Here is a 20,536-nt window from a genome sequence, read left to right as displayed (position 1 = left end):
ATTGCTGAGACTAAATAGACCAGATGATAGATTGATTTCAAGGCAAAAAAGACAGAAAGACACATTTAGCCAGCCTCTGGCAATGGAGACTAAAATCCAGCTCTATAAAATGGTGGAGCATCTTTCTGAATGGAAGTGATCACACTTCTCCCAAGGGGAATGCATGCAGGAGGAGAGTGAGATTAAGGTGAAAATTCATAGTTTCTGTTTTTTCTCTTTGGGGTGCCAGCAAATGAGGATGATTAGACAGAAGTCTTCCTTAGATCATCTCTCTCCTGGATGCTGCTCTGTTTGCCAGCATGGACTGAAACTGAGGACATATCTACAGTATTTCACAGAATAATAGAATCAGTCAGGTTGGAAAGGCCCTCCAAAACTATCAAGTCCAACCTCTGACCAATCACCATCTTCTCAAGTGCACTTGGCACTAAATGCCACATGCAAGTTATTTCTTGAACACTTCCAAGGATGGTGACTCCATCACCTCCTTGGGCAGTCCATTCCAGTGTTCAATAACCCTTTTTTTGAAGAAATTCTTCCTGGTGTTCAACCTGCCTCTCCCCTGGCACTGCCTGAGGCCATGTCCTCTTCCCCTGTCACTGGTTGCCTGGAGAACAGTCTGATCCCCAGGCAGCTACAGCTTCCTTTCAGGCTTTTGTAGAGAGCAATAAGGTCCCCCCTGAGCCTCCTTTTCCCCAGGCTGAACGCCCCCAGCTCCCTGAGATGCTCTTTATTTGACGTACCCTCTAGACTCCTCACCACAACACACACGTGTGATTCTGAATTTCTCTTAATGCTTGGGAAGAAGACGTCAAGAAGCCCAGCAATGTCTTCAGACTCAGGTGTTTTGTGCATTTCCACCCTTCCAGGCCTGAGCAGGATTGCCCCATCACTGCCAGCCATGAAACCTGACATAGAGGCCCCTGCAGAGCAACAGAGGTGCTCAAGGTGCTGGGAGCAGAAACAGAGCCTGCAGGAAACCTGGTAGAAGGTTGGGTAGGGAACTTTGCACATGCTGTGCCATTGCTAGTGTCAGTGGGAACAAGACTGATCAGTGTGGCCTTGAGGCCTTGACTGTGATCAGACGCTCCAGCACAAATCTGGTGGCACTGCAAAGAAAAATCCATTCCCTAGAGGCATCCAAATATTTGGTATCAGGATTAATAGCTGTAATTGCCAGGAACAAAAAGTACAGGTGGTTAAAAATAACTATGGTCTCTCTCAGGGAGACTTCATATCTCCCACTGTTACCCATAGCTGTGGGAAGAAAACAGGCTGCACTGCAGGATCATGGATAGCTCTACATTTCTCTCCTGACTTTAAAGTTAGGTCTGGCTTTCATCAGAGGATGAGCATTTCCATAGCATGTATTTAAAGAGATCAAATAACCTCTGACTTCTGTAGTCCCATGATGAGTTCTTTGAAGTGATTTGGCTATTATAAGACATCTTGAAAGAAATCCTGTCCGTCAGTGCTTGAAACAAATTTAACTCTTAAAACTGGCTGAGCTGTGAAGTTACTCTCATAAAGGCCATTACAAAAGAATGTCCTTGAAGGATGAAGAATCCTGAGAACATTCTACTGACAATAGAATCAGAAGTGTAGCAGAAGAAAATAGCGAGGGGAAAACCCCCTTTTATTCTATGTAAATGTCTAAGAACAGAGATACCTATACCTTTCCACATATTAGACAGCACCAGGCACTCTGCTTTATGTACTCACAAACAGATCTTGAGAGGTAGGAATGGGGCCAGCTTTATGGATAGTGTGAGAACAACAGAAAAATAACCTGGTCTTTAGTGATTGTTACTGAAGGCATATGTATCTCACAACAGGAATGTAGCTCTGGTTTATCTCTTAAAAATGGAGCTGCTGAAGCCAATACTAGAAATACCTTTCTTCTGAGATATTCTTCTCTGTGGAAATTGTCAAGAAGAAAATGAGACGGTTCTGTGACCAAGCACCAGGTAAAACATTTTATAAAATCTTAAATGTACTGTGCATTGCTGGCTCTGTGCCTGTAAAGGAAGAAGAAACAAAACAGTCAAAGCAGAATTACAGAATTTATAAATGTACTTATTTTGTATGAAGGATTGCTATATTAAATATACATAATTTGAGCAATCTGGTCTAGTGCATGGTATCCCTGCCCGTGGCAGGGGGTGTTGGAACTAGATGAGATCTTTAAGAACCCTTCCAACCCTAACCATTCTAGAATTCTATGATTTCAAAAATCAGCCCTGGGAGAAAAGAAGCAGTGCTACATCTATAAATTTATATATAAATGTCATGGCTTAAGTGGAGAATCATATAATCAATACAGAATGACCTGAGGTGCTCAGATATGCCTCACAAATGTCAACTCTCACAAAAACTCTGTGATATAGAGAAAAACACCCTCATCTCCCTTTTATGAGGGGCAATTGAAGTTTCCAGAGGTCAGGAATCACTTTCCTGGTCATCAGATCTTTGATCACCATGTGACCAATGAAGAGAGAGGCAGCTCCAAAACAGGAGTTGGCCTTTAAGTGAAAAGGGTTTTCAGTGATGATGTTCTTTATTGAAGCAACTAATTTAACTTCTTAATTACACCTCGTGAGTCTCAACCTGAAAAGCTTTTCAAAGTGATCGGAGCATGGTGGTCTTACAAACAGGAGAACACAGTTTTTCCAATCTCTAATAGTCATAATTTTTTATTTCCACAAAAAGCAGCTTTCTTTAGTTTTTTGTTTGGTTGGTTGTTTTTTTTTTGGTTTTTTTTTGGTTTGGTTTGGTTTTTTGTTTTTTTTTTGATAACCATGTCCCTTATCACAGAACTATTCAGGCTGGAAAGGACAAGGAAAAGTGATGCTTCTCACAGGATTTTCCTTGCATAGCTCTTTGGAAAGAGATCTTATAATGACAGTGGAAGAGCTTACCCCAGTGTCCCTTTAGATGCAGTAGTGAAAATACTCAGCAAATTGGAATTGTTCCAACGTGTAATTGTAGTGGGAGTATGGAATAAGGAACCTCAAGTTTTGCTTAAACCACGTTCAGAGCATAGGTTTTAAGCCTAACAAAACCAAACCAAACAAAAACCCCCAAAACCCAAACAAACAAACAAACAAAAAAGATGGGAGGAGCATCAAAGTTAATTTACAGCACAAAAGAGCCTTCCCAGAATTTTCAACAAAACACAAATTCCTCAGACGCAGGGATGCTTACAAAGCTAGGAGTGTAACAAGAAGGTAAAATGGAGTGACCTTACTCTCTTTAATAATGAAGGGGCTCAGCCTGGGCATAAAATTGCTGCACTGCCCTGTCCCCCCTTTTACAAAACCCAGCTTTGACACTGTTTATATGAGAGTGATTTATTTCACTTTTTATTCCTACTTTTTAAAACATTATTTCCCTACAAATTACAAAGGACTCTGCATTAGAAACTGAAGGTCCCAGAAGATGAGGAGATCACAAACAAAGCAATATCTCCACAAATACATCTAATTCCTGTAAAAGGCAATGGATTTGAGATGTTTTGTGGGTTAAGAAACAAACAAACATTCATAATCTGTGTAAATCATACCGCTTTCTAAAGGCTTGATGCAAAATTCACAGGAGTCAGTGAAGTCTTTGCACCAGATTTCCTAAAATAATAGGAATAATTTGAAATAACTAAAATGAGTAATCTAAAATTATTATTAATAGTTTGGAAATCATTAGAAAAATTATGCATTATATATATATATTCCAATTACTATATTTTTATTTTCTTAGGAATAGTATAATTATTCCTAATATAATAGATCTCCTGTATAATATTTTTATTTATATACATATATACATGTATATATATATAAAAATATATATATATATATAAAAATATCTCCCAAAAGAAGATGGTGTCTAGAATAATTAATTAAAGCTACATGTAATCAGCTGTAAACCTCTTTACATCCTTCTCAGCCTTAGGAATTCCTCCTCAGTGGTGCAAATTATGGCCTGTTCTGGAGTAATTTTGTGGTTCACCAACTCATTTCATTTAGGCAATTCAAAAGCCATCAAAAGCAGCAACATCTGAATGAAGCACGTAATCCTCAAGTGAAAAGCAACACATGCCATTTTCAACCTCCTTAGCCATCTGGTCTCTCATCACCAGATTATTTTTAATATTCACAGACCACAGTCATAAAAACTGCTTGGAGAATAGAGCAAAAGATTATTAATTATCATGACCTGAACTACTTTTTTTCTACATGGAGGACAGTGATTGTTTAATTAACATTTTGCTTGATTGTTCTGAAAGGCTGGAGGGATTGTTATCTGGATTTAATTACCAGCATTTCATAAAGCACTGCATACTCCAATCAGAAATGTTTACAAATTGATGAACTTTGTCCGGTGTATAAGTTTGTTACTCCTAATTAGATGTCCCTTGAAAAAGAACACCAAAATAAAGCTTAGGATGATAATGATACAGTAGGTACTCACAAGGATTGACATAATTACCTCTCTAATGCTGGAATGATGGAGCAATGTGCCATTCTGCTCCTCTGCATCCAGCAGGCACAGGGAAATGCTCCATCAGCTGTCTAGCCAGAAGCAAAGCACGATCACATGCACACGTGTGTGTGTGTGCAGAGCACCAGGTGTGCACCAGAGACACCACAGGGTGGCAGAAACTGCAGGCCACACATGCAGTGCTGTTCCAAGAGGCTCCTGGGGGAAATGTTCAAGGATGGATCTGAGCCAGAAGTGATTTCCACGGATGAAGCAGTGGTCACAGAGAGGGCAAGGGAAGGAAGGGCAGGATGCAGTAGCTCAGGGAAAAGCCATGGCACAGAGGCTGGAGAAGACTTTCCTGTCACAACATCTATCTTAGTTGAGACAGCCATGATACACAGAGGATCATCATACAATTTCAGAAAGCTTCAACCCATAGAGACCACAAGAGAGGGCTTCAGGCATCTGCCCATACAGAACAACATAGCATCACCCCAAAAGGCTGCAAGCATCTGCCCTTCTTGTTCTTTAGCCCAATCTTTCATACCCCTCATGTTCATGCATTGCACCTTTGTGCCTTCTGTTCCCTTTGTGATGGGGCAGTACAGCTGGGCACTCCATGGCTCATTGCTTTCAACACTGTTCACTGGCTTTTCACAGCTGCAGCCCATTGGGGATGAGGCTCGGCCACAGCCCCACTCCCAATTACCACAAACTGTGTACCTACACTTCCCTAAATACCTCTGCTGTCCTGGTCAGCATGTTGAACTCAGCCAAGATCTCATCTATAATGCCTGAGCTAGTTTCAGGACAGGGCCTGTGCTCTGTGATCATCCCCCCCTGCCAAAACTCCCCAGAGCTACAGAATAGCAGGCAGCAGCTCTACTCACAGCAAGCCCTGTGAGAGAGAGTCCAGGGGGAGTTTCCTTCTGCTCCAGACTCCTCTGTCTCTTGAAGGGCTCCAGTTTCTCCTTCAGATCTTTCCCTTGCATATTGTCCTCCAGGCCATGTCCTGGGGAGGTGGCCTGCCCCTTCCACAGGGTGGATGCTGCACAGACAGCAGCCTCCATCCTTGGAGCACTCTCTAAGTCCTTGCTGGGTGGGCACAGGGCACACCTGGCAGTGCTGCATGGCTCTGGGGGGCTCTCAGAAGGTGAGGGGACAGGGTCACACCTGGGGCACGTGATCTTCAGAGGGGGAGATGAGAGCAGAGTGGACAAGCAACAGCAGGCAGTGGCAGCCAGATCAGAGAAGGCACCAGCCCATGGGATGGGCTCCAGCAGCCTGTGCTGAGCTGCTTGGAAGGTGTCTGGGTTCAGATCATGCTGGGGAGCACAGCTGCCATGGACACACGTACCTCCAGCCAACAGCTGACTGCCTGCATGTTTGCATCCAAGATCCTAGGAGTTTGGTGACAAAGTCTGTACAGTGGAGCTGACTGTCCCTGACAGCCATCACATCCACACCACAGATCACTGGTGTTGCCTCTCCTGTGCTGCTGGAGCTCAGCAGCCCCTCACACCCTGCAGACACTGCACACAGCCCCTCCATTTGCCCAGGCTCTGCCTTGCTCTCCAGAGAGGGATGGGGAGAAGGCTGTCATCACTGGTCTCTTTCAAAATACTGTTGGTAATTTTGGGGTTGAGGGGAGCCTGCAGGAGGCAAATCTCAAGTCAGATGGGTCTGTTAATGAACTCTTCTCTGGCTTTAGTAAGGCACTTCTGGGAAGAACTGATTAGACATAGTAACTCAATTTCAAATACTAAGATTAGACAATGATCTAAAGATAGCTATAGTTACATGGCTCTGTGACATATCAGAGTTAAGTAAGGCAGAAAGGATATTTTTGTTAGAAATCAATATTATGACAAAGAGGTTAAGCATACAGAGACTGACAAAAAACTGTACAGCCCTAGGATGCAGCGAAGGGGTAGGTAATCAGATTCCCTTCAGGGAGAAGGGAACAAAGTGATTAAATGATCTTTGAAAATATTAAGATCTATGGTCTGACTTCCTAGAATAATGTGATTAATACTTTTTCCTATTTATTATGAATATCCTCTTTGTCTCCCCTTCCCCCCCCAAAAAATGGAAGGAAGGAAGGAAGGAAGGAAGGAAGGAAGGAAGGAAGGAAGGAAGGAAGGAAGGAAGGAAGGAAGGAAGGAAGGAAGGAAGGAAGGAAGGAAGGAAGGAAGGAAGGAAGGAAGGAAGGAAGGAAGGAAGGAAGGAAGGAAGGAAGGAAGGAAGGAAGGAAGGAAGGAAGGAAGGAAGGAAGGAAGGAAGGAAGGAAGGAAGGAAGGAAGGAAGGAAGGAAGGAAGGAAGGAAGGAAGGAAGGAAGGAAGGAAGGAAGGAAGGAAGGAAGGAAGGAAGGAAGGAAGGAAGGAAGGAAGGAAGGAAGGAAGGAAGGAAGGAAGGAAGGAAGGAAGGAAGGAAGGAAGGAAGGAATTGCAGCACTGGTGAAAGCAGGCCATTTTATTTAGCTTTTCTCCAGAACTGCTGAATATTCTTCCCATTTCTTTCTGCTGTCAGACAGGACCTCCTCTCTTGCACCTGGGGGAGGGGAATGGCAGCAGTTGTCTGATTATGCTAAAGCAAGCAAGTGGAGAAGCAAGATTGCAAGAACAAACAGAAGTGAAAGTATATGCCCCTGAAATGCCAATAAAATAATATTTGCATGTATGCATGCAAGTGTGTGTGTGCCTGGGTACAGATTCAGGTGTATGTGCAGCAAATGCTTGGACACTGTACATAAACACACAGAGCACAGCTAAACAATCAGTACTGGATGCAGAATTCTCATGCCATAGGGTGCTACACAGTTTTATATTTGGTCAAGTTATGTGATGCCCATAAATCCCATTATTTTCCTTACTACAATTTAGGAAATACAGCTTCCTCCAAAATTAGATTTCTCTGTTTGTGACACTCTTTCTGGTAGCATGACTAATGGTTTTATACCATAAATAAGCCAGGTTTTCTTTTATTATACTATGAGCAATATGTGGTCATCTACATTTCTAGCCTTCTGGCTTGGTTTCATCTTATTTTTGTTCACTCTAGTGGAAGGAATATATATTCATACATGCATATCATCCCCTCTCCACTAAGGGGTTTTGATACCTGTTTGCTGAAATGTTAAGGATAGTTATCAAACTTGTTTACTTAGAGCCATTCGATTGTTTTCAGACTATTACACCTCTGACAGCCTGGGTTGCTGCAAACCCTTCTGTTGTCTTTTGTCAGGGGTTGTTTTCTTGGGTTTGGTTTGGGTTTTTGCTTGTTTTGGTTTGGAGTTTTTTTTGTGGTTGTTGTTTTGGTTTAGGTTTTTTTGTTGTTTTTCTTGTTTTGTTTTGTTTGTTTGTTTGGTTGGTTTTGTTTGGGTTTGGTTTGTGGTTTGTTTGGGGTTATTGTATTTGCTTGTTTGGGGTTTTGTGGGGAAGGGTGGGATTTCTTTGTGGAAAATTTGTACAGCTTAATGGGAACAAATCCTTCCAGAGCGCTGCTTTTCCAGTCAGCAAGGAGCAACTGTTTACAGGCAGCTGAACAGCTGCTGTGCCCAAAGTCCCTCAGTGGGTGCACGGGAACCACCTCCGTGCACGTTCATACCCAAGCAGGGAGGCTCTGTGTTTTCCATGGGCTGCACAGGCATAAGCACATAACCAGGGCATTGCTGCAGGGGGTCTGACACGCTGTGAGCCCACCCCCTGCCTCACCTCACTGCAGCGTGCTCGTCTGCCCCTGCCTTGCCACGAGATTTTGCTCAAATAGCACAAAGTGTGGGAAGCAGCTTGCCCCAGCTCCGTCAAGGACACTGGGGAACCTGTTCTGTAGAGACACTGAGTTTCTGGATTGTGCTATCAGCACACATCCAAGATTTCAGGAGACAGAATTAGTGATTCGTGGATATATCTGATTGAAATCGTGCTGATTTAGGTTTAGGTCAGCTATTCATGATGGCAAATAAGAGTGCTTTAAACAAAAAAGGAGACTGTCTACTGGGGGGACTGCAGAAGGGTAACTACATCAGAACCAAATCACACATGGAGGCTTGTTTAACTGAGTGAAACTGAGCTGTAAAGCCAGCGCTGGGCTGTGATTCACACTTCTTTTATATATAAAAAAAAGTATTTTTTGTTTAATACTTCAGTTATCATTTCTTCCTATTTGTTTCTACCATCTTCCCATTTTTCCTTCCTTTGCACCATTTTCCCCACAGTGTCTCACTGATGGGAGAAGTGCCGTGCCAATTATCTAATAAAAATCTGGCAGAAAGTCAATCACACTCAGTGTATGACATTTAGAAAAAAATCTGAATTGTGATTGAAAAGTCAGGAATCTGGTTATCCCAATAACAATAAAATAGCAGACTTCTTTTGTTAACACTCTCGTCTTCAGGAGAGAGTGGGAAAGGACGTGAGGGTGATTTGAGTAATTGCAATTATCCAAATATATTTATAAAAGACAGATCTTTTTTTCCCCACCACCCACCTGTAAGACAGCATATCTTGAACTCAGCTTGTCAGTACCCAAAGAATCACTGCTGACAGTGCAGATTACACCCATGGAACCCAGAGCTGTCTTAAAGAATTCAGCTCAAAGAACTAAAATCACTGGTGTAACTCACTTCCAGGTGCCTGGCATACACTGGTGAGTAGGAGACAACCCTGTGTTTCCAGGTAGCTTCTGTGCCACGATGGGCACCAGGGGAAAGGTGGGGCTTGTTCCAGAAAACATTGCACACTCAGGTATTCCATCACAGACTGTTATTTGTACTTGCACAATACTTCAAGTAAAAACACAGCTCAAACAGGCCCAAAGGATGTGTTCAAACGAGCCACCACAGCTTCCTGGTGCTAAACAGGTCTTCTGTCCCCATCCAGCTCCAGGTGAACCTGAGTGCAGGGCTTCCCCAAAAGAACCCTGTTTGGATTCCAACCAGGGAAGTGTGAACCCTCTGAAACACTTATCCCACCACACCTGGCAAAACATGTCCCCAGACAACAAGAAGGCAGTTTTGCAGTCAGTGGAAATACATGTGGTGCTCATGGATGCTGATGGTCCACCCAGTGCAGTGGAGGGGCTCCCCCCTTTGCTTATGGCACAGCTCTAGCACTGGGACTGACAGAAACTTCTCTTCAAAGTGTAGAGCTGTTAAGAAAATGTCAGAAAAAGACAGCTCAGTGACCACATTTTTCAATCTTAACTTGCTAGTGAAAAGAAACATTAATTGTCTGTTTATGTCATCTCCTCCCACAGCTGACTGATGCAGAATACAGCTTAAGGTGGCATTAAAATGTAAGGTGGGTGTTATAATTTGCCTGAAGTACTTTGGCAGTTTTTAGGTTTTGTTCCAGAAATTATCTGAAGATTGCCATTCTATCAATGTCCTTGTAAGTCACCCACACCCTCTACCATTCAGTATGGGAGCACACAGGCCCATGATTTACAAGCATTTCCAGCAATGCTAATGCTTAGTACATGATGTTCATTGTTTTGCATTAAAAGCATATCAGAGATGTGTAAGTATCAGTCTGGTACTCTGCAAACCTCAGAGCCAAGTTGTGCCTCAGGTTCACCATTGCCTTCCACCCCCAGCCCAGTTTCTTCTCTGTGGGAGTTGTGCATAAGCAGGGATGCTCAGGATGCACAGGCTGGTGCCCTCCACGCCTTTCTGGAAGTAGATTTCCAAACTCCTCTTTAAAAACACAGAAACTTGCTTGATATTCCTTAAACACTCATGTTTCTGGTCTCTTGGCTTAACCTGATTGGGAGGAACACAGCATCTCACTACTTTTTTTGCCCAGCACTGATGGGTACTTTGCAGCCTCAGAACAGCTCTTCAAAAGCCCAAGCAGGACCCTGCCTCTCCTGCAGCACTCAGATGCTCCTGTGAGTGCCCCAAAGCTGCCTATGCCACGGTGAGAGAGGAAGGTACAAAAGAGCAACTTGCAGCAAACCAAATGCAAGAGTGATCTTTTCCTGCCCATGAATCACCAGTCCTGCCAGTGCTTGCACAAAGGAAGCTGCTGCAGCCACAAATCAGGCAACTTAATAGGTCATTGCACTCTCCAAGTATTTCCCTTTGAGCTTTTCTCTGAACAATACACAAAAAATGTCTGATCACATTCTCTTCATTAAGGAGCAAGTGGGTAAATCTGCCAAAATATGCCATCCACTCCCTGGTCAGTGAGGTGTAACATCCAGATCCTGTTAACATCACTTACAGTGATACCACCACCAAAACTGTTCAGGTTTGTGAACTGGCTGTTTTTCACAGGCTGACAGCAAGTAATGGGGAGGCTGCAAAAATCCTACTTCATGCAAGCATATTAGATCTAATTATCTCAGTGGCAATAGATACACCACAGTGTACCCAGAATGGGGGGGAGTGTTTTGCCCTGAGAATCACCTGGGGTGGCCCAGAGCAGCACTGACTGGTGGTGCTGTGCCAGCTGAGCTGGCACTGATGGGCTGCATCTATTGTACCTACCCTGAAGCTGCGTACAATTTACTTTTGGCTCCCTGCTAGGCTGCCTTTCACCATTTCACTGCTGGGCTGGGAGCCATACTGGCTTTGACAGCTCCCTGGCAAGCAAGCTGCAGGACTGTGGTCTATCTTCAAGCAATTCCCACTCCAGGAAATGTCACTCTGTCTCCTTGTTTAATAGGATCATTGAATGTTTTGGGTTGAAAGGAACTTTAAAGGTCATCTACTTCCAGCTCCCCCTGCCATGGGCTGGGATCCCTTCCACGGGATCAGGTAGCTCCAAGCCCCATCCAGCCTGGCCTTGAATACTCCACAATGTCTCTGGGTAACCTGTTCCAGTGCCTCACCACCCTCATGCTGAAGAATTTCTTCCTTATATCTAATCCAAATCCAAATTCAGTGTAAAGCCATTCCCCCTTGTTGTCCCATCCCTACGTAGCCTTGTAAAAAGTGCCTTTCCAACTCTGACATAAGCCCCCTATTCAGTACTGGAAGGTGCTCTGTGGTCTCCCGGAGCCTTCTCTTCCCCTCAGCCTGTCTTCATAGCTCCAGCCCACTGCTAATCCTCAGGGCTCCTCTGGGCTTGCTCCAGCAGATCCATGTCCTTCTTGTGCTGGGGTCCCCAGAGCAGTACACGATATTCCATGTGGGGTCTCATGAGAATGGAGCAGAGGGGCAGAATCACCTCCCAAGCCCAGCTGGTCACACTGCTTTTGATACAGCCCAGGACACATCTGGCTCTCTGGGCTGCCAGTGCACATCACTGGCTCCTGTGGAGCTTCTTGTCCACCAAGACCCCTAAGTCATTTTCCCCAGAGATTATCTTAATCCATTCTATACCCAGTCTGTACTTGTGCTTGGGATTTCCCCAGTCCAGGTGCAGAACCTATTACTTGGTCTAGTTGGATTTTGTGAGGTTTGTTTTGTACAGGCCCAACTTCCAAGCCTGTCCAGGTCTCTCTGTATGCCATCTCTTCCCTCCAGAGAGCTGACTGCTCCACACAGCTCAGTGTCATCAGCAAACTCGCTGAAGGTACCCTCAAACTCACTGTCCCTGCTGCTGACAAAGGTCTTGAACAGTGATGGTCCCTGAGGACTCATCACCATGCTCCTCTGAAATCCCCCTTCTCTGCAGCCCCTGGGGGACCAGGCCAACCAGGGACTGAGGAGTGAAACAGAAATTTCCATCCCTATCCATACACAGTCTCCTCTGCCTGCTCGTGCCCCTCACACTCCCATTTGTGCTCAGGACCCTGCAGGGCAGAGGAGCTCTTTCCTCCACTGAGCAAGGAGCAGTTTTGGGCACTGAGCAGAGCAGGGCCAGCCTTTGGTCAAAGTAAAAGTGTGTTCAGCTGCCATAGTAAAAGTGTAAAAGAGGAAAACATCAATAGGTCCATTAAATTCAAGTCCATAATTTCTAAGACTGGAAGTCCTGAGGTTCTTCCCAAGAAAACCTAAATCCACTACATGTCAGGGAGAACTTTTTAACACAAGTCTCAGTTATCCTGTTATTGAAACCTTTAGGTTGCAAAGGACATCTCCACAGCATGTAGTGCAGTTTTATACTCATTATGGTCCAGCAAAATGCTAAATATTTGAATGCATGTACAGTTATTATAAAGTAGCTTTCATATGCTATTATGCCTGTCTTTCTTCATCATGAAAATATTCTCTGTGCCATTTATAGTACAACCTGGAGAGAGGTCGCTTTTATGCTTTAAATTCTTCTCCTCAATTGTAGTTTTTAAACCAGCAGTTATTATAGCAGAGATGGAAAGAAAGCCAGACTTTTTATACACAGAGTACACAGTATTAATGAGACTGCTTACCTAGACAGATACAGAAATTGCCACAATGACACCTACCAATGGTCAGCTGATTTTAGTTCTATGCCTTTAACAGCAACCTACATTGGATGGATTAAGAAAATGGCATAAAAAGCCTGAGATGTGCCAATATATTTTCCTCTAGTCTATTTACTGAAAGATCCTACTAGAGGGTTTTTTGGTTTGGTTTTTTTTTTTTGGTTCAGAATTATTTTAGTAAGCAAACAGTAACATAACAACCAACAACAACAACAAAAAAAGCACAAAAATTCCATTATTTTGCATTACATCCTAGCACACAGCCCAGCCATATGGGATCCATAGAAGAAAGCAACGCTCTTTTCTGAGGACACCCACTGATTACCTGGGGTGTTGTGGTGCTTTCCAGTACAGCTTTTATGATGATGTTTACTTCTGCCTTGTGGATGAGGATAATCCAAAAAACCCAGGGACCCAAGACGTGAGAACAGTTGAACGAGATGTGAGCAGTTGATATTACCATTACTGACAAACCTCTGGGATTCAGCAGCGGCCCCAGTTTGGATACTGAATGTTTGGGCTTGGCCAGCTGAGCCATTCTGGTGAGGTAAAAACTGTGTGCAGTTTTGTCTCATGTGCTTTCATGGACTTGAGAAAGAAAAAAGTTTGGGGTCCTTTCTTTACAGCTGAGCATACACAGGGAAGGGAGAAAGCAGAATAGAAACATCTACCAACCCTAACTTCCAACTTTTAATAAGCAAACAGTAACATAACAACCAACAACAACAACAACAAAAGCACAAAAATCCCATTATTTATTTATATTTCAATTTATTTATATTATCATAAATCACCTCCCTTTTCCCCTTTCCCCTACTCACTATGTAGAATTAAAGCCCTAGAGATTTCAGCAAGTAGCATAACAGGTCTTTTTGCAAACCTGTCCTGCCTGAGCATCTAGGCATGTTGCTGTTTCCTTCACACTCAGAGAGGAATATACCTGCTGAGAAAGGAAAATGAAACAACTAATTAACTGGTGATGTTCATCTGTTCCCATGATTTTCATAAATCCACATGAACATAGATGCAGGTGCTATGTGGGCACTGGTGCCCCAATCAAAGTTCAGGGAAGGACAAAGAGGAAGAGAGAAAAGGGCAGGGAAGGGGACTGATACCTGTTGCTGTCCCTGCCAGTGACTTTGCAGCCACTTGAGGATGAAACTAAAGTTCACATTTAGTCTCACTTCATCTTTGATAATTGCTAACTCTCTTTCAGTGCAATATTCCCCCTTTGAGTTTACACAGCCAAAAAGATGTGTGTTCCACAAAAATCACAGGACATAATAATCTCCTAGAATAATTTTTTACCTGCCTGTAATCTCCAGTGGGGTTCTGCTCACAAGGTTTCCACGGCCAGCACAGCTGCTGGCAGAGATGGGCCATGTGTTGTATTAAAGCCCAGAGCACCTTTGCTGGCCCCCAACACAGTCTTCACTCTGACTTTCAAAGTTGTGAGCAATCTGCATTAATCAAAGTTATCCCTGTACCTTTGCAGTGCTTGAAATGTGCAATTCCTACAGGGAGACTAAGCCAAAATCTTGCAAAAACAGTGAGGTGCTCACCTTACATTGATCCAGTCTGACAGCAAGCTGATTCTCTGCTAAGGCTGGCAACCACCACAACCCAGCATTCACCTTTTGAGTCACTTCTCACCATAGTCAAAAGAGGAAACCCAAATTCCTAATTGCTGCTTGATATACCACACAGATCACCATTCACCCAAGATTTATGTTAAAATCTTATAAAACTACTTTAAAAATGTTTCAATTTGGTTTAATTCAATGCCAACTTATTAATTTCTGATATTTCCAAAGGACAATTTTCTATCTGATTTTGCTTTTCCTCACATTATATAATTAGATTTCCTAATGGGAATTGTCAAAACACTGCAACTTTGACAGAAATGTGCGAGCAGAGCTCTCAAAGAAGAGGTACAGCTTGGAGAGGGTGTTATAACACCAGGAAAAACTCACCCTATTGCAGTGTATGTAGATTAAGGTACTTTGAGTTTGAGATAACATGGCTTTAGCACAGAAACCTATGTGGCTGGCAAAACCAACCTCCCTTACTTCAAAGGAACTTTAAAAGAGGTAAAAAAGCAAAAGAGAAATACATATTTTTCCATATAAAAACTGCTTTCTTTGTTGGCAGGTGTGTTGAACAGGGACAGCGGAGTGCTGGATAAATGCAGTCAATGCCTGTAAGCCAGAGTTGCTTGGATAATAGCTATCCAGCTGGTGAAGAAATGAGAAACATCAATCTAAGGTACCTTAACTACATTTTAAACTAGAAGTGTACCTGTAGACCCTCAGGTGCACTTGAAGAGGAAGAGCTTGTAATTTTGCACATTTGGTTGCTGTGCTGTAGGGTAGCAGACATTTCTCTGTAGAACTTGGCCTGGGGACAGCCAATGTCCTTTTGAAAGCTTTGAAGTTTGGGGTAGGCTCTCTATGAAATGCTATCAAGGACAAAAAGAGTGTTAGCAACCTAAGGAGAGAGGAGGATGACATGGTGATATCAACTGAGTGCTTGGAGTAAGAAAAATAAACATGCTCAAGAAAATTTAAATATGGCAGCAAATTGTCTTAGCCCATTTCCTTGACAGAACATTAGGCTGGACCTTTTTTTGTTGCAGGTGATTTTCAGGAGGGTTGGGCTTGTTGGGTTTTTTTAAGAAGATGGTAAATCAGACCTGATATACGAAATGAAAAAATTATTTCTTCTCATTTAAATGGAGCTTATTATTAATTCCCCAGGTCTGACTCACAGAACAGGAAATATATTTTAATCCTCTCAGGCTATTGTGACAGTCACGACAAGCACTGAAGCACAGACACTGTGACGTGTGCCGAGCTGCGGTGGGCCTGGGTACCACTGTCAGTGTGCCTGTGGAGAAATGTAAAATGTACTGCTGGCTAACACAGATAAGGCAGCCAGCTTAAGATGTGGTTTAAGCAGCTCTAAATGCATTTCATCTTTTAAAGGCAGATTTAAGTTAAGGCCCTGGTGTAGCAACACAAAACTTCACACCAGAAGTCAATAATTTTCTGATTACTGATTTGAAATGGCTGCTGAAGCAAACAAATGATGTCAAAGTTTAAATGTTTCAAATGTGAATGCAAGTCAACATTTCTGATTGATCTGATTGTTTAACTTGAACTCTGCCTTCTTGGAAAAAGCTGACCATAACAAAATGTGTTTGAACCTCTGAATTATTAATATTCAATTGATAGAATTTATTTCCTGGTTTAGGTGACTTAATTAGAATCCACTTTCAAGACTTATAATGCAACTGAACAAGTACTGGAACAATTGTTTAAAAATATAAATCTTTGCCACTACTGATGGAACAGGATATGGAAAAGGATATGGAAAAGACATCTGGAAAGGCAGTATTTTCAGTGGGGGTGATAGCTGAACCAGAGTAATCATCAGAAACATGGCAGAGTGAATGAATGGGTACAGTCAAGAAAATCATCCCTGGCAGAACAGTCTGCATCCTAAATGCAGAACAACTTCAAATTGCAATCCTTGTCTTCCATACAAAAGGAAGTGAAACAAGAACAGAACATAAAAAGATGTTTTTCAAAGGAAAGGAAGTTTGAAAAAGGAAAGAAATTCTTTACTGTGAGGGTGGTGAGGCACTGGAAAAGATTGCCCAGAGAAGTTGTGGAAAACCCATTCCTGTCAGCAATCAAGTCCAGGCTGAACAGGGTTCTGAGCAACCTGGTCTAGTGGAAGGTGTGCCTGCCTATGGCAGGGGGTTGGAACTAGGTGATTTTTAAGTTCCCTTCCAATCTAAACCATTCTATGATTCTATGAAAACAGAACATAGGAACTTGTGGAAAAACTAGCAAGAAAGATCTGTTAAAGAGCCTGTCACCTATTTAGCACACAGTTGTCTAGCCCTTAATTGATACAAACATTTATTTGACAAAGAGCATTTCACACTCTTAGTACCTCTGGGAGAGGCTGCCAATTTGCAGCTTACCAGGAAAGTTACTGTGGGAAGGCTGTTATAGCTGTGTTCAGTATTAGTCACCATCAACTCTGTCTGCAAGGGCACCCTGCTCCCATTTTACAGCTTACTGGGAAAGCTGCTGTGGGAAGCCAGTTATAATTGTGTTCAGTTTTAGCCACCATCAGTTCTGTCAGCAAGAGCACCTCATGGCTGTCCTGCTCCCATCAATTCTGCTTCTTCAAAGGTGGAATGACTCCAGATACATTTCCATAGAACTTACACACTTTGAGACATGTGCTTGGCAGCCCACAGCCCAGGACCTTCTATTGAATGCACAGGAAAATGAGATAAAGAAAGAAGCCTGAAATCTTCTGAGCTGGGTGTTCATTACAGGCAGGTGGGAGCTCCTTGTAGCTAAATATAGATTGGAAGGTCTCTGGGCCTGGCAAAGCCTGGGTCATTAGAGAAAAGCAAATAACTTAGATAAGGGAGAGCTTAGCAAACACACATATTAACTGGAAACAAGATAATGTTGCACTACTTGTTTTATAGCACATCCTTAATTGCTGTAGACCAAGAGTCTACAAGGGCAAGGCTGCAGGTGCAGTAGGACCACTATAACTTACTAACCATTTTATTTATGAGCCTGAATTACCACTTTCTCTCTTTGCACGTGGATGGAATATCTCAGTAGTCTAGATTCTTTTTTTTTTTTTTTTTTTAATTGTGGTCTTACAGACTGGAGCACAATGAGCCCCATATCTGGAGTCTCCAGGTGCTGCTGTAATACAGATAAATAAATGACTGCTAACAATACATCCAGATAAATAAAATACACTGACCTGATATGAATTACTGCATTAGTTAGGCAATTTCCACTCAGTAGCACTTTCTTACTCAGGGTACTAACTCACCAAAACAAAGCAAGAGTTTTTTTCATTACTGTATGTTACGTTATGTTTTGTTTGCATTTAGTTTTCTACCTTCACTGAAATCCATCTGAAAACTTTTTGTTTTCTTTACTGAACTCAATGCTTGTCACACCTGGAATACTGTCTTCAATTCTGGACCCTGCTGTACAAGAGAAGATGTGGAGAGGCTGGAGAGGTCCAAAGAAGGCCCACAAAGATAATCAAGTGACTGGGCAGCCTGACATATGAGGAAAGGCTGAGACAAAAGGCTTGGTTCACCCTTGAGAAAAGACTGCTTTGGAGGACCTTATTACCATGATCCAGTATTTAAAGTGTGGCTACTAAGAAGAGGGAGATTTCATTTTTTACAAGCACTCTCAAGAAAGGGACAAGGCATAATGGGTACAGGTTAATCTTGGGGAGATTCTGAGTGGACACAAGAGGAAATTTTCATAATAACAATCAGCCACTCATTTATTACAAGGAGAAGAATCTCCACAGGGAAATGGGGGATTCCCCAATGTTGGACATTTATGAGATTCAGCTGGACAGGCTGCTGGACCATCTTGTCTATACCATGCTTTTGCCAAGAAAGGTTTGATCAGGGGATCCTTGACGCTCCCTTCCAACCTGGTACTCTATGATTGATTTTTGTGATTGATTCTGCTGATTTCTTTTTATGCTTGTTGACTTTTAGTGGCTAATGGTGATCAGGTGATAACACAAGGGTGGCAATACCAAAAAAGGTCCAGTGTTGGATTTATACAGGCACCCCTGAAGGTCATGTGGCCAGGCAAGACATATAATTCCATGGGAAACACAGAGGAATGGTCAGTTCTGCTTAAAAATACCCTTCACACATAAGCCAAGTGCTCCTGTGCACCTCACCCTAAGCACCAAGGTGAGGGGCCAGCAGAGCACCAGAAGGTGGCACAAACAACTATGGAAAACACTTGATGCTGCACCTGAAACTTGGTATTTATTTGCCAGCTACCAGGTAAATCCCACCTCACCCCAAAACAACATTTAGGGAGCACTGCCCACACTGGAGCACTAAGATGGAGGGTCTTTTGGCACAGAGAATCTCAGGGCTGAAAGTAGTGCAGTAGGCTAGGTTTGTAGGGATGGAAAGAGAATAAGATAGAGAGAATTTCCTGTCCTGGAAGACAAGATAGGTCTAGGATCATCTAGATCTCCTCTTTGGTTAAATCAAAGTTGGGCGTATCTGTGATGTATGTCACAGAAATTGCCAAAGGTAAAGGCGGACAGTCTTTTAAATGTTTGACATCTATTTACTTACATTTGTCATTATTTCAAACCCACAATAAATAAAGGAGAAAATATTATTACCTACTTTTGTGGTTATTACTTCTTGTTTTTCCTGGCACTTCCACAGATTCTAACATAAATTTCAGTCTTTGTTTTAAAACAAGGCACTGTTTCTCATGGTTAGAGAGAAAAAGATGAAAAACTTAACCCTGAAGTCAAAATGCAGGAGTCACCACAAAGAAACTTGTATTTATCTTCATTTCACAGCTCATTTTTTAAGTCTATCCTCTGATTTGTAGAGCTGATACAACATTTTCAGTGTCCTAGCCTGTCAAGAGTGGTATATGAAGTACACAAGGAAGCTAAGAACTAAGCACACTGGAATTCTATGGCAATGTTGTGTCTGCCCCAGAGAACAGAGGAAGATTTTAGAACAAAAATAATATTGCAGATATTATAAATATTGCATGAATGCTTTGCCTTGCTTCTGTCTTTAAGAGCTCATCAGGTAACAGCTTTTCTATACAGATGAGTGTTCTCGAAGTTCAGGAAAACTCAGGTAATTGAGTGGTACAGTCAAAACTCAGTACAAGTCTTTAGCGTGTGCTAATTTTTTAACTCTCCTTTTCTCCCCTAAGGTACATTTGTAATGACAGTACAAGTAACATAAGATTAGTTTATCATTTCTATCACTACTGATACTGCAATTTACATGGTCATTAGTATATAGAGAGGAATACTAAAAATTAGCAGGAATTAAAGATATTGTGTATCATACACCTTAGTAACTTTCAATTTCCATTTTAATAATTACTCAAAGCAGACTACTCTCTGTAATCTGCCACAGCAGGTCCTGGCCTGAGGCTGAAGAATACCTGCTCACTCCAGCAACTGGTGGCCATCCTGAGGTCCCTCTGAAGATTGTTGTGTAGTTGCCTGGCTGGCAATGGTTTACCCTGTGTCTTGGGTTACAATGAAAAAGTGTAACCAAAGTATGTATTCTGTGATCATCTTCATAAGCTGTTAAAACAGGTGGGGCAGTGTTCCTTATCTCTTCCATGGCTCATCCCTGATAACTCCCTCTGGGAGGCTATCTCTGCTAATGGGCCATGAAGGTCTCCCAGCACGTCTCACAGAATTACATCATCTCATTCTGAGATGCCCCGCCCAGGGGGAGGAATCAAGCATTCCTACCTGGATATAATCTGAGACTTGGAACACCACAGGAGCACTACCACTGGATTCCCAGAGGACAAGAACTTGACACCCACCACTGGACCTCCAGAGAAAGATCAGATCTTTCTACAAGATCACTGCTTCGACAAAACCACATCCATCACTCCAACAGGACTGTAGCTGCCATTTAATCGACTGCTACCATCACAGAGTGTCAGCTCATATTCTGACTCTGTCAGTTTAAGGCAGTGTTTCTGTAATTATTGCCTTTTTCGTAATTTTTCTATTAAATTGTAGTTCTGACTTGGAACTTCCCACTGTTTTGGTTTCAAACTTGTACACCCCAGGGGCCCCAACCATTTTTGTGACCCTAGATTGCTCTTAAAC

General features: G+C 42.6%; 1 long non-coding RNA gene across 1 annotated transcript; it reads left to right on the top strand.

Annotated features, from left to right (window-relative positions):
• The first annotated feature begins 291 nt into the window (after positions 1-291).
• LOC135296316 (uncharacterized) lies at positions 292-20,452 on the top strand. Its single transcript, XR_010358391.1, has 3 exons — positions 292-984; positions 1,836-1,967; positions 14,984-20,452. It is a non-coding gene; the product is annotated as an uncharacterized LOC135296316 (long non-coding RNA).
• The last annotated feature ends 84 nt before the right edge of the window (positions 20,453-20,536 follow it).

Source organism: Passer domesticus, chromosome 1 (genome assembly GCF_036417665.1).
Source record: "Passer domesticus isolate bPasDom1 chromosome 1, bPasDom1.hap1, whole genome shotgun sequence".
Classification (NCBI taxonomy): domain Eukaryota; kingdom Metazoa; phylum Chordata; class Aves; order Passeriformes; family Passeridae; genus Passer; species Passer domesticus.
This window is presented reverse-complemented; position numbering and strand designations above follow the sequence as displayed.